Source organism: Mesoplodon densirostris, chromosome 17 (genome assembly GCF_025265405.1).
Source record: "Mesoplodon densirostris isolate mMesDen1 chromosome 17, mMesDen1 primary haplotype, whole genome shotgun sequence".
Lineage (NCBI taxonomy): Eukaryota > Metazoa > Chordata > Mammalia > Artiodactyla > Ziphiidae > Mesoplodon > Mesoplodon densirostris.
Genome location: NC_082677.1, coordinates 9,330,964 through 9,341,689, shown reverse-complemented (window position 1 = coordinate 9,341,689; position 10,726 = coordinate 9,330,964).

Genomic DNA, 10,726 nt, shown 5'->3' with positions numbered 1-10,726 from the left:
AAGTCCTGGTAAGAGGTAGTAGTTGCTGATTCTAACGTTCAGTGAGGTTGAGGGTGAACAGGCCAGAGGACATGAGAAGGGAGACTTGAAAGCAAATGTCAGCTGATTGTGGGGAGTAGGGACACACATTAAAAGTATTTGAAGAGAGAAGCGACCAAATCAAAACGGCACTTGATATACAGAATGGACACACACCAGGAAACCATTTAAGGATTACTGGAAAAGTCAAAGTGAAAGGTTCAAAGAAGACAACAGCAGCAAGTATCCAAATGAAGCATGGATGCTAGAAATATCAGAACGAAAAAACCCCATAGAATTTCATGCCTGAATGTCTCCAAGGGCTGACTGAAGAAAATTAAGGGAACAGAAGAAAGGGCTCCTTTGAAGGAAAAGATAATGAATATTCCTCTTCAGATATATCTGGTTGAAGGCTAGAGAGACATCCAACAAGAGACATCCAGCATGCATGCACTGAGAACACTGTTTGCAAAGTCGTTTTATGATGATTTCATCATTGTGTAATTGTATCCAGAAATAAAACACTCGTCATTCATAATACAAAATGTTGTGAACAAAATTACAAATTCCTGTCATGATATTCTTAATGACTTTCAAAAACAGCAGTGCAAGTCATCTTTACATGCATCAAATATATACTGTTTCCACTGCACTTTAATAAAATCATGATGGTGAATCATGATGATGTTGTCCAGCCTTTTAGGGTGATGTTTAAGAGTACCAGATCCAACTGTTCAAAAGCCCATCATATAAACAGTTATGATCCTTGGTGGACTTCATAGATTTGTGCTTCACTGCCAGAGCTGGAGAGATTGCTGAGCTGTTAGAGATTATATTTTGCAACTGTATTGCAGCTGGGTTGAAAGTAGCCCCACAGTTTGCTTTATAAGCGTTACAGCGTTTCATTGACTCTTCCCTTTCTTTCTCTATTTAGCAGTGATGGGCAGGAAGTCATCACTCCATCCTAACAATGAGTAAAAAGCTGAACAGACTGAAAAATCAACAATTCTTCTTGGATCCATAAGAGAGGGTAGGACACAGGGCAAACTGCTGCCCCCAACTGGAGAGACAGACAAATATAGGGAGTTGGGGCTTACCCAAGTAGAGACTCATGAATGGAAACCACCTCAGGAATCAGTGCCAGGGAGGAAAACCTGAAATGTAATTCATGAATTGCCAGAGGCTCAGTGTGGACAACTCTGAGAGTTAAAAACTCTAGGGGAACCCAGTCATCAGAGAAAAGAAACTATTTTGAAATATGCCAGAGTACTCTGTTCTTTAAAAACCTGCCCTCAGGAGAAACTAGTTGAACAGAGCCTAACTTACTCGGATATTATCAGAGCCTATCTGACCTGGGGGAAGGGAAATACCCAACTCCAGTCAGTTCTAGCTTTCCACATGGGAGCATGGAAATACCCAACTCCATCTCATGCTATCCATCCTGTCCCACCTAAGATAGGAGAAAAAACTGAGGAATGTTATGAAGTTCACAGCCCAAAGGCATAGACTCACTGAAAGACTGAGACCTAACCATAGGCTAGAGAATGCTTCCTGTTCCCCCACACCTCACCCTCACATTACTAAAGACCTAGTTACAGCAGTTCTTTTTACCCAGTACATCATGTCCAGTTACCAAGAAAAAATTACAAGATCTACCAAAAGGCAAAAAACATAATTTGAAAAGACAGAGCAAGCATCAGAACCAGACATGGAAGGGATTTTGGAATTTTGGAATTCTCAATAACCTCCCTAAGGAGGCAAAAGACCTGTACTCTGAAAACTACAAGATGTTAATGAAAGAAATCAGAGATGACACAAACATATGGAAAGATATACCATGTTCTTGGATTGGAAGAATCAATACTGTCAAAATAAGCATACTGCCCAAGGCAATCTACAGATTCAGTGCAATGCCTATCAAATTACCAGTGGCATTTTTCACAGAACTAGAATAAAAAATTTTTTAATTTGTATGGAAACACAAAAGACCCCAAATATCCAAAGCAAGCCTGAGAAAGAAAAACAGAGCTGGAGGAATCAGGCTCCTTGACTTCAAACTATACTACAAAGTTACAGTAATCAAAACAGTATGTTACTGGCACAAAAACAGAAATATAAATCAATGGACTAGGATAGGAAGCCCAGAAATAAACCCACACATCTATGGTCAATTACTCTATGACAAAGGAGGTAAGAATATACAATGGAGAAAAGACAGCCTCTTCAATAAGTGGTGCTGGGAAAACTGGACAGCTACATGTAAAAGAATGAAATTAGAACATTCTCTAACACCTTATACAAAAGTAAACTCGTAATGGATTAAAGACCTAAATGTAAGACTGGGTACTATAAAACTCTTAGAGGAAAACACAGGCAGAAGACTCTTTGACATCAATTGCAGCAATATCTTTTTGGATCCACCTCCTACAGTAATGAAAACAAAAACAAAAACAAACAAATGGGACCTAATTAACCTTAAAATAATTTGAAAAGATACATGCACCCCAATGTTCACTGCAGCACTATTTGCAATAGCCAAGACATTGAAGCAAACTAAATGTCCATTGACAGAGGAATGGATAAAGAAGATATGGTACATATATACAATGGAATATTACTCAGCCATAAAAAGAATGTAATAATGCCATTTTCAGCAACACGGATGGACCTAAAGATTATCATACTAAGTGAACTAAGTCAGACAGAGAAAGACAGATATCATATGATATCACTTATATGTGGAATCTAAAAAGATGATACAAATGAACTTATTTACAAAACAGACACACAGACTTTGAAAACAAAAGTATGGTTACCAAAGGGGAAGTGGGGAAGGATAAATTAGGAGTTTGGGATTCTTACTAACTGGCTTAACAGGTGTTGGAGAGGAGGCTCCTCTATGGTTGTTTGAGGGATGGATATAGTTTGGGATTAACATATACACACTACTATATATAGAACAGATAATCAACAATGACCTACTGCACAGCATAGGAGACTCCACTCAATATTCTGTAATAATCTATACGGGAAAAGAATCTGAAAAAGAATGGATATATGTATATGTATAACTGAACCACTCTGCTGTACACCTGAAACTAACACAACATTGTAAATCAACTATATCCCAATATAAAATAAAAATTAAATTAAAAAAACATAATTTGAAGAGATAGAGCAAGCATCATTTGCATCACCTTTTTAGATTCTTAACCGTGTCTAGTCTACTTTATAAGTAGACTTGTAGATGGGCTTATAGCCCATCAGAGGCACTCTTCATTTCTGTTACAGTGCTTTTGATCTCTAGCATTTCTTTTTGGTTCCTTCTTAGGAGTTCCATCTCTCTGCTTACATTGCCCATCTGTCCTTGTGTGCGGTGTCTTTCTCCACTAGAGCCCTTAGCATATTAATCATAGTTGTTTTAAATTCCTGGTCTGATAATTCCAAAATTCCTGACCCTCCTCGCTTAGCTTGATGGCTATGACACCCTGGCCTCTTTATGTAGTCCAATCTCAATCCCCTATTGTAATAGTCATGACCCCTAGTCATTTGTCTTTAATACGGTCCTCACTATTAAAAAATATAAAAATAAAAATAAAGTTGGAGAGATGCTGTTGTTTTGTTCTGTTTTTGTTTTTTGGAGGTTTCTATTAAGATATCCTCAAGCTCAGAGATTTCTGGTTCACAGTTTTAGCTTCCCATGGTAATCACCTGGGAGCTTTAAAAAATACCACTGCCTGGATCCCACCCCAAGAGAATCTGATTTAATCAGTCTGGGGATTTTTAAAAGCTCCCACATGATTCTAATGTGTAACCAAGGTTGAAACCTACTGGTCTTGATTAACCCCGTCTCTCTACAGACAAGAACAATAAGACTCTGCGGCCTTGGTGACTTGCTCCAGGTTATAAAGCAAATTTGAGAGCAGACTTAGAAATCAGAAAATCCCAGTCTGGTTTGGGGCTGCCTACACTATGGTAGAGCCCTTTCCTCCCACAACTGAGGCCTCTGTTTCCACGTTGAGGAGCTGGCATAATCCTTGCTCCCCAGAGCCTTTCATTCACCTGCTCCTGTTCCTCATCTTAGGAATGTTCTGGCTTTCTGGACACACCTTAATGCCTCTCTCACAGTTTTCATCTGTTTTGCATCCCTCCCCTCCTCCACTGGGCCCACTCTCGTAAGCCCTGAATCATTCCCAGACTTTCCAGCCTCCTTGTAAATGCCCTTCTCCGTACCCTGGACTAACATTCTCTAAACATCATCACTTCCAATGGCATTGCTTCTCCACACAACCCTCCAGATACAAACCAAAAATGCTTCATCTTGAATTCTGACATTCCAGGTTCTGGTTCTATCCCCTTGTCTTTCGATCCTCCTCACCTTCTTGCACCCGTTGAATCTGGCCTTGACCACACTCTTCCATGTAACCCCATGGCTGTCAATGAACACCTGTCAGAATGTCTCGGGGGAGCCCCCTTGCCAAACCTCAGGTGCTGCAGCCCTCTCCCCAAGGGCACTTCAGAGAGTGGGGACTAAAGGAAAAGGCCTGGTCATCTGCATTTTGAAATCACACCCCTCAGTCCTGAGGCCCTGCCCCACCACGGGCTCTCCCCAGAACTGCAAGGCTTTCACGTGCTTCCAGGCTTCCCTCATCTCAGCCCTTTGTGTCTATGAACCACTGCCACTGAGTCCCCAGCACTGAGGGAAGCTTGCTGCTCTGATCTTGTCAGTCTGATGGCCCAGTAACCCCACTGTGTTTGTTTTGCTGGCTTGATAGATTCATGACAGGCACAAAAAAAATAAGGACATTTTAGAATGGTACGAATTTGGAAGAAAATCTGGTTCATTCTTTATCGGGTTGTCCTTTACTAATGGAATATTTTCACCTGACCCGTCAATCTTTAGCTCTAATTATATCTCCACTTCACTGCTCCGTGGCTTACCACTACTGTCCCTGTTCATTGAAATGTTTTATCTTGAAGCCTTTGGGCTACTTACCAGAGACTCATAATACACATAATTTAAAGAGGAAAAAAAAAATTATAAAGCCTTCATGTCTTAAATGCAACAGCATGGCCTTGAAACACCATAGAACTTGCGGTCTAATAACTTAGAACTAAATTAGCTAAAGCTTTGATTCACATGCATTTGGAGATCAAAACAGGCTGAAATGCTTTAGGCAACATTTATGCTTACGGCCATAATTAGACAACTGCTACAATACTGAAAAAAACCCAAATTTTACAAACTAATCAATTGAGACTTCAAAAAAGAAAAACATGTCAGCTTATTCCAGCAGTTTATTAAAGGGCAATTTTCAGCTGCAAATAATTTATATCATATAAATAAGCTCATTTAAAATTAATTAGTTTTACCATAAATAAGCATATTGAAGATTCTACCAAAATCAGAAACTCTACCAAAGATTTTTGAATCACATAAAAATTTAGTTAACGGGCCTTCAGTTATTTACCAATAACAAATACACAAATTTCAGTGTTTTGCCTGTGTCGTTAGATTATTTTAAAAGAGCAGATGGTACAACACACTGATATAGAAACACCTCCTGCCAAATTATCTTCAGGATTCTATCAATCCAACATTTGTAAAATTAGAATCCAAGAAAATACTCTAGTATTGATACGATTAAGTACATGTGGGGGTTGATTTTTTGCTTGTTTGTTTGTTTGGTTTTACCAAGGACATTCTATGAAGATGTATATTCAAAGCCACAAATAAAATAACTAAAGGGCTTTTGGGTGAATTATTTGACTGTAATAGGCCCTGGTTTTATGTTACTGAGCTCTAAAAATCTGATTAACAAGAAATCACATGCACATTAAGAGTAAGTGAGGGCCTCCCTGGTGGCGCAGTGGTTGAGAGTCCGCCTGCCGATGCAGGGGATGCGGGTTCGTGCCCCGGTCTGGGAGGATCCCATGTGCCGCGGAGCGGCTGGGCCCGTGAGCCATGGCCGCTGAGCCTGCGCGTCCGGAGCCTGTGCTCCGCAACGGGAGAGGCCACAACAGTGAGAGGCCCGCATACCGCAAAAAAAAAAAAAAAAAAAAAGAGTAAGTGAAATCAGTCTGGAAAAAAATACTTCTAGGGTAGGTGCTTTATTTATTGAATACTTACTGTGTTACTCCTGTTTCACAGATGAGGAAACTGAGGCTCACCAAATTTTGAACATGGGTCTTGCTGACTCTTGTCCTAAGCCTTTCTGAATCCATTAATATGTAGGTTGAAATGTTTTTCTTCTCTAACCTACTGGATCAAAAAAGGGGCTGAATATCAGTCACCAAGTCTTTGCTGGTGTGTAGCAATCATGTTGTGAAATGGGATTTCACCATATTTTAGGCGTCCTGTCACAGTAGTTATTGGCATTTGCACTTTACTCAAGGTTCCTTGTGGTTTTTCTTGACCTCTTTCTGTTGGATATCAAACAATGGGTATTTACCACAAATGTATGAAACAAAAATGGTCCAGGAAATGCACTATGACAGACAAAACTCTAACAGTATTTAATAGTTATGAAAATTGAAAAAGGTAATAGGTCTAAGTAGAAAGCTACATGTTCTAGGAAATTATAAGTATTTGGAGATGACGTAAAAGGATTCCTTCTAGATGAGTTCCCTGTTTTTATTTGCAGATAAAGAACTTAACCCAATAACAAGTCTTGCAAACAAAAGGATTACTGACTAGTTGAGGGACATGGTGAATAATGAGGAAGAGTTAATACTACTACTCACCTAGTGAATAGTCTACAGATGAGGATAAGACAGCAGTTTACTGCCTTGCCACCTAGAAAGACAGGTTATCAAAGGTTATTACATGTAAGTCATCATTCCCTCCTCTGAATACAAAGAATTGAGCTGTGTGGCATCTAATACATAGCAGTTTCGGATTCTTGACAGATGGTCCCTATTAAATCAGTCTCTGGACAAAGGTGGTGTCGGTGAGCTAATTCTGTTCATTCATTAACTCTATCACTCCTTCCCACATTTATTGAACTAATCGACCTTTATTGAACAATATTTTGCATGGGACACTGGGCTAAATACTCAAAACAAAACAAAACAGCCATGGCTTCTGTTTTCCCCTCTAGAACCAGGCCCACCTGTCAAGATTGGTTCCTGGTCATCCAAATTAATATTTTCCTTCCCAGGTTGAAATTTTCAGCAGCTTTTTTCAATATTAAATATTAAATGGAGATGCTATAGAACAATATAGTAATTGCTCTATTAATTCAGAAAGGGGCAAGTTGAATTAGAGAAAAGACTGGATTATAGACTAGATAAAAAGAAAATCAGTTTAATTCCAGCACCTGAATTACTATGTTCAGAATTGCAGAATTCTTCCATCCACACAAGTGTCTTTAAAATATTTGTTTTAATCAGTAGATTTAGTTTAATGGTAAATTTACATGCCAATGATTTCTTTGGATTATAGAACTTAGAAGATTCTTGAAAAATAAGTTTATTCTTCTAATTCGTTAAATACTTTGGACAGCTTAATAATGCAGCTAATTTACGTAGCAGAGCAAGTCTCTCTTTATAGACCTGCACTATCCAATAGAGTAGCCATTGCCCACATGTAGCTACTTACAATGTACAGTCCAAAATGAGCACAAGATGTGCACTTTGTATAAAACACACACCAGATTTCTAAGACTTAGTAGCCCAAAAAAGTATGTAAAACCCTCGATCATTTTTATATTGATTGCATATTGAAATTATAATATTTTGGATATGTTGGGGAAAATAAAATACTGTATAGTACCAAGCTTTATTTTCTATGCCTTTTATTTTTTTAATGTGACTACTAGAAAATTTAAAATATGTGGCTTGCATTATATCTCTGTTGGATGGCATTATAATAAATAATAAAAAGAAATGTTTCCGAGGCATCAGTAGATTCTAATTACTGTCTGTGGAAGTCCAAAAATAAAATGAAAAATGTCCTTAAATGGATATGAAAAACCATCCTTCCAAACTAAAGCAAAATGAATGGGGCATAAGTGCATGACCCACCCCACCTCTCCTCCCCCTCTCACTCCCCAACCCCAGGTTCAAAGGAAGGAACCTGGAATGTAGAGAAAACACAAATATGGCAGAAATTAGCCCAGAGGCCTTGGGAACCACGGCTTACCACTTAATGCCGCTGCAGAGCTGGCCCCAAAAGGTATTGAGATGTAGGACTTCCAAGGGAATGGTCTCTATATTTTAACAAATATATGTAACATGATGAAAAACTCAGAATTCATGAAAGTAAAGCATCAATGGAAGAACTAATGCCCTGAGAAGTCAGTTAAGAAATGAGGATTCCATCCCCGATGGACCAGAAAGCCCTTCTAGCACCTCCTGCTGCCTCCTGGTTCCCAGCCTCATCGGAACGGCGCCCCGCCCACTCCCCCTTCCCACTGGGGCGAGCCAACGACCTCCCCCTAAGGTCTACAGGGACTCAAAGTTAGCGTGATGCTCACCTGATAACTTTGCTGAATGATGCTGAAGTGTCATTTATCTTTGGTTCTTTGGCATCTCCTGTCTCTTTCAGTGTCTGAAATTCCCTCTCAGCTCAACCACAGGGATTAGCTTGGGGCACCCTCCCCGCCCCTACCGTCTTCCAGCCTCAAACTTCACTCCTGCTTTCAGATCCCTTTCTTCACCACTCAGATAATATTCCAGGTGGTTTAATCAACCCGAAAGAAAAAAATAATTAAGGAATTTATCTGGTTATTTGGTGATGTAAGAAAAAGTTTCAGGCAGATTTATTACAATTCTTTATCAAGGGACTGAATTACTTCTCTCCACGCTCAAGGAAATTAAATGCTGTAGCAAGAAAATTATTTTTAAACAAAATCCATTATCTAACAGTAATTAATAATAAGAAACTAGTCCAACAAATAGGAATCATTAAATAAGTTGTGATAAATTCATATAGTGGAATTACTCTACAGCTATCAAAAATCATGCCTTTGAAGACTGACAAAGGAAATGCACATAATGAAAATTAATAAACACACATAACTATTTACTATATAATCTGACTCTATGTAAAATAAAATACATACACTATGTTAACAGTGGCTACCTCAAGGTGGTAAAATTACAGGTAATATTTTTTCTTTATATACAGTTTCTGTGTTTTTAAATTTTTTACAATGAGCATATATTACTATTATAATCAGAAAAATATATACATAAAATAAACTATTATTCTCTAGTTTGCGATTTTAACAATAAGTCCAATTTTTAAGAGTACCACCAAAAGCTTACCTTTCATGGAAAAAAATCATACCACCTCTAAAGATGATACATGATACAGTACATTTTTTTTTTAATTCAGTAGAACCCTGTGTCAGCAAGATTAGTTATGCCAGACATGATATTGATTTATCTTGCCTGATATAATTTTGGCTTATCTATAAAACAAACATTAGGATAATCCCTAATTCCAGTGCAGCAGACTTCCCTGTCTGAAAATCAGCAAGACTTACTTAAGGGGCTTTAAAGGATAAGACCTAATTAGCCCTTTCTAAAAATCCATAGCATGTTTCTGTATAAAAGTTCGAAGCAAAACTCATTCAAAACTAGCTCCACAGAAGTAGCAGCAAAAATATAATATGGACCTCAGCAATTACAGAAACACATCTTCCAGGGTTATTAGACCAAATGCTTTTGAACCTACTAAGAATTTTTAAAACTCAATTCAAAGAAATTTTGGCATATTCTAAAGAACAGAAAGTGGAGTCACTCCTCATAAAATAAGTTATTATTTCGTTCTTATTCTCTCAGAAAAGGTCACCTCATTCATTTCAAGGTCTGCTCTAAATAAAAGAGTTTATAATAAAATTAATCACAATGTTGCTCATAACAAGTACTTTTTCCTCCTTTCCGCCCCCTCCAGCCACTGAAGGATAATGCATTTCACAGTCGGTTTATGCTTCTTTAAGGGCCTAATATTGCATAATGCATGCATATTTTTCTGCACACACTTAGTGAAAGTCCATGTGTGCAGGCCCTCAACAGGGACACAAAGTCCTCAAGGACCTGGGATTTAGAGAGTGCCTCGAAATATAAAAAAATATATTTTATACTTACATAAAATACAGAGTTCTATCATTTGTTCTGCTAAGCCTATCATTAATATAACAGTATTTGATAGAAACACTGCTTTAAAAGGAACATTCCAGCCTAGGGCCCTTTGTCATCTGTTCTATATTCTGCCATCTTCTTTTTCAAGGGAAACTTGGTTCAGCAGAGACCATTAGGCATATCATGGCAGTTAAGATATGGTTACTTGGGACTTAACTTTTGATTCCAATACTTGCAATATGACTTCAAGATAAACATTGCATATAGCAATGGGCATAAACAAAAAATATTCTTAATCTTGTCATTCAATTTCCGTAAAAATGTTACAGAATGGTTCCCATTTCTCATGCTTTTGTTATAGAATGTGCTGCAGAAATGATAGCCCCTGTCTGTATTTTTTTAAACATCCCCCTGCCAAAAGGAACAAATCCAGGCACTATTCACATTATCCAATATTTTACAATCACTTATGCTCATTTCAAAAGCTCTGTCAAATGCCACAAAAAGGTCTTCTAGAAGTCAGATATATAAAATCTAGTTTCACAACACTGAGAAGTACAAATGGTTAACAGCTGCTGTGTGTGTACAATTATTTAAAATAAATGAATAAGAAAAATAT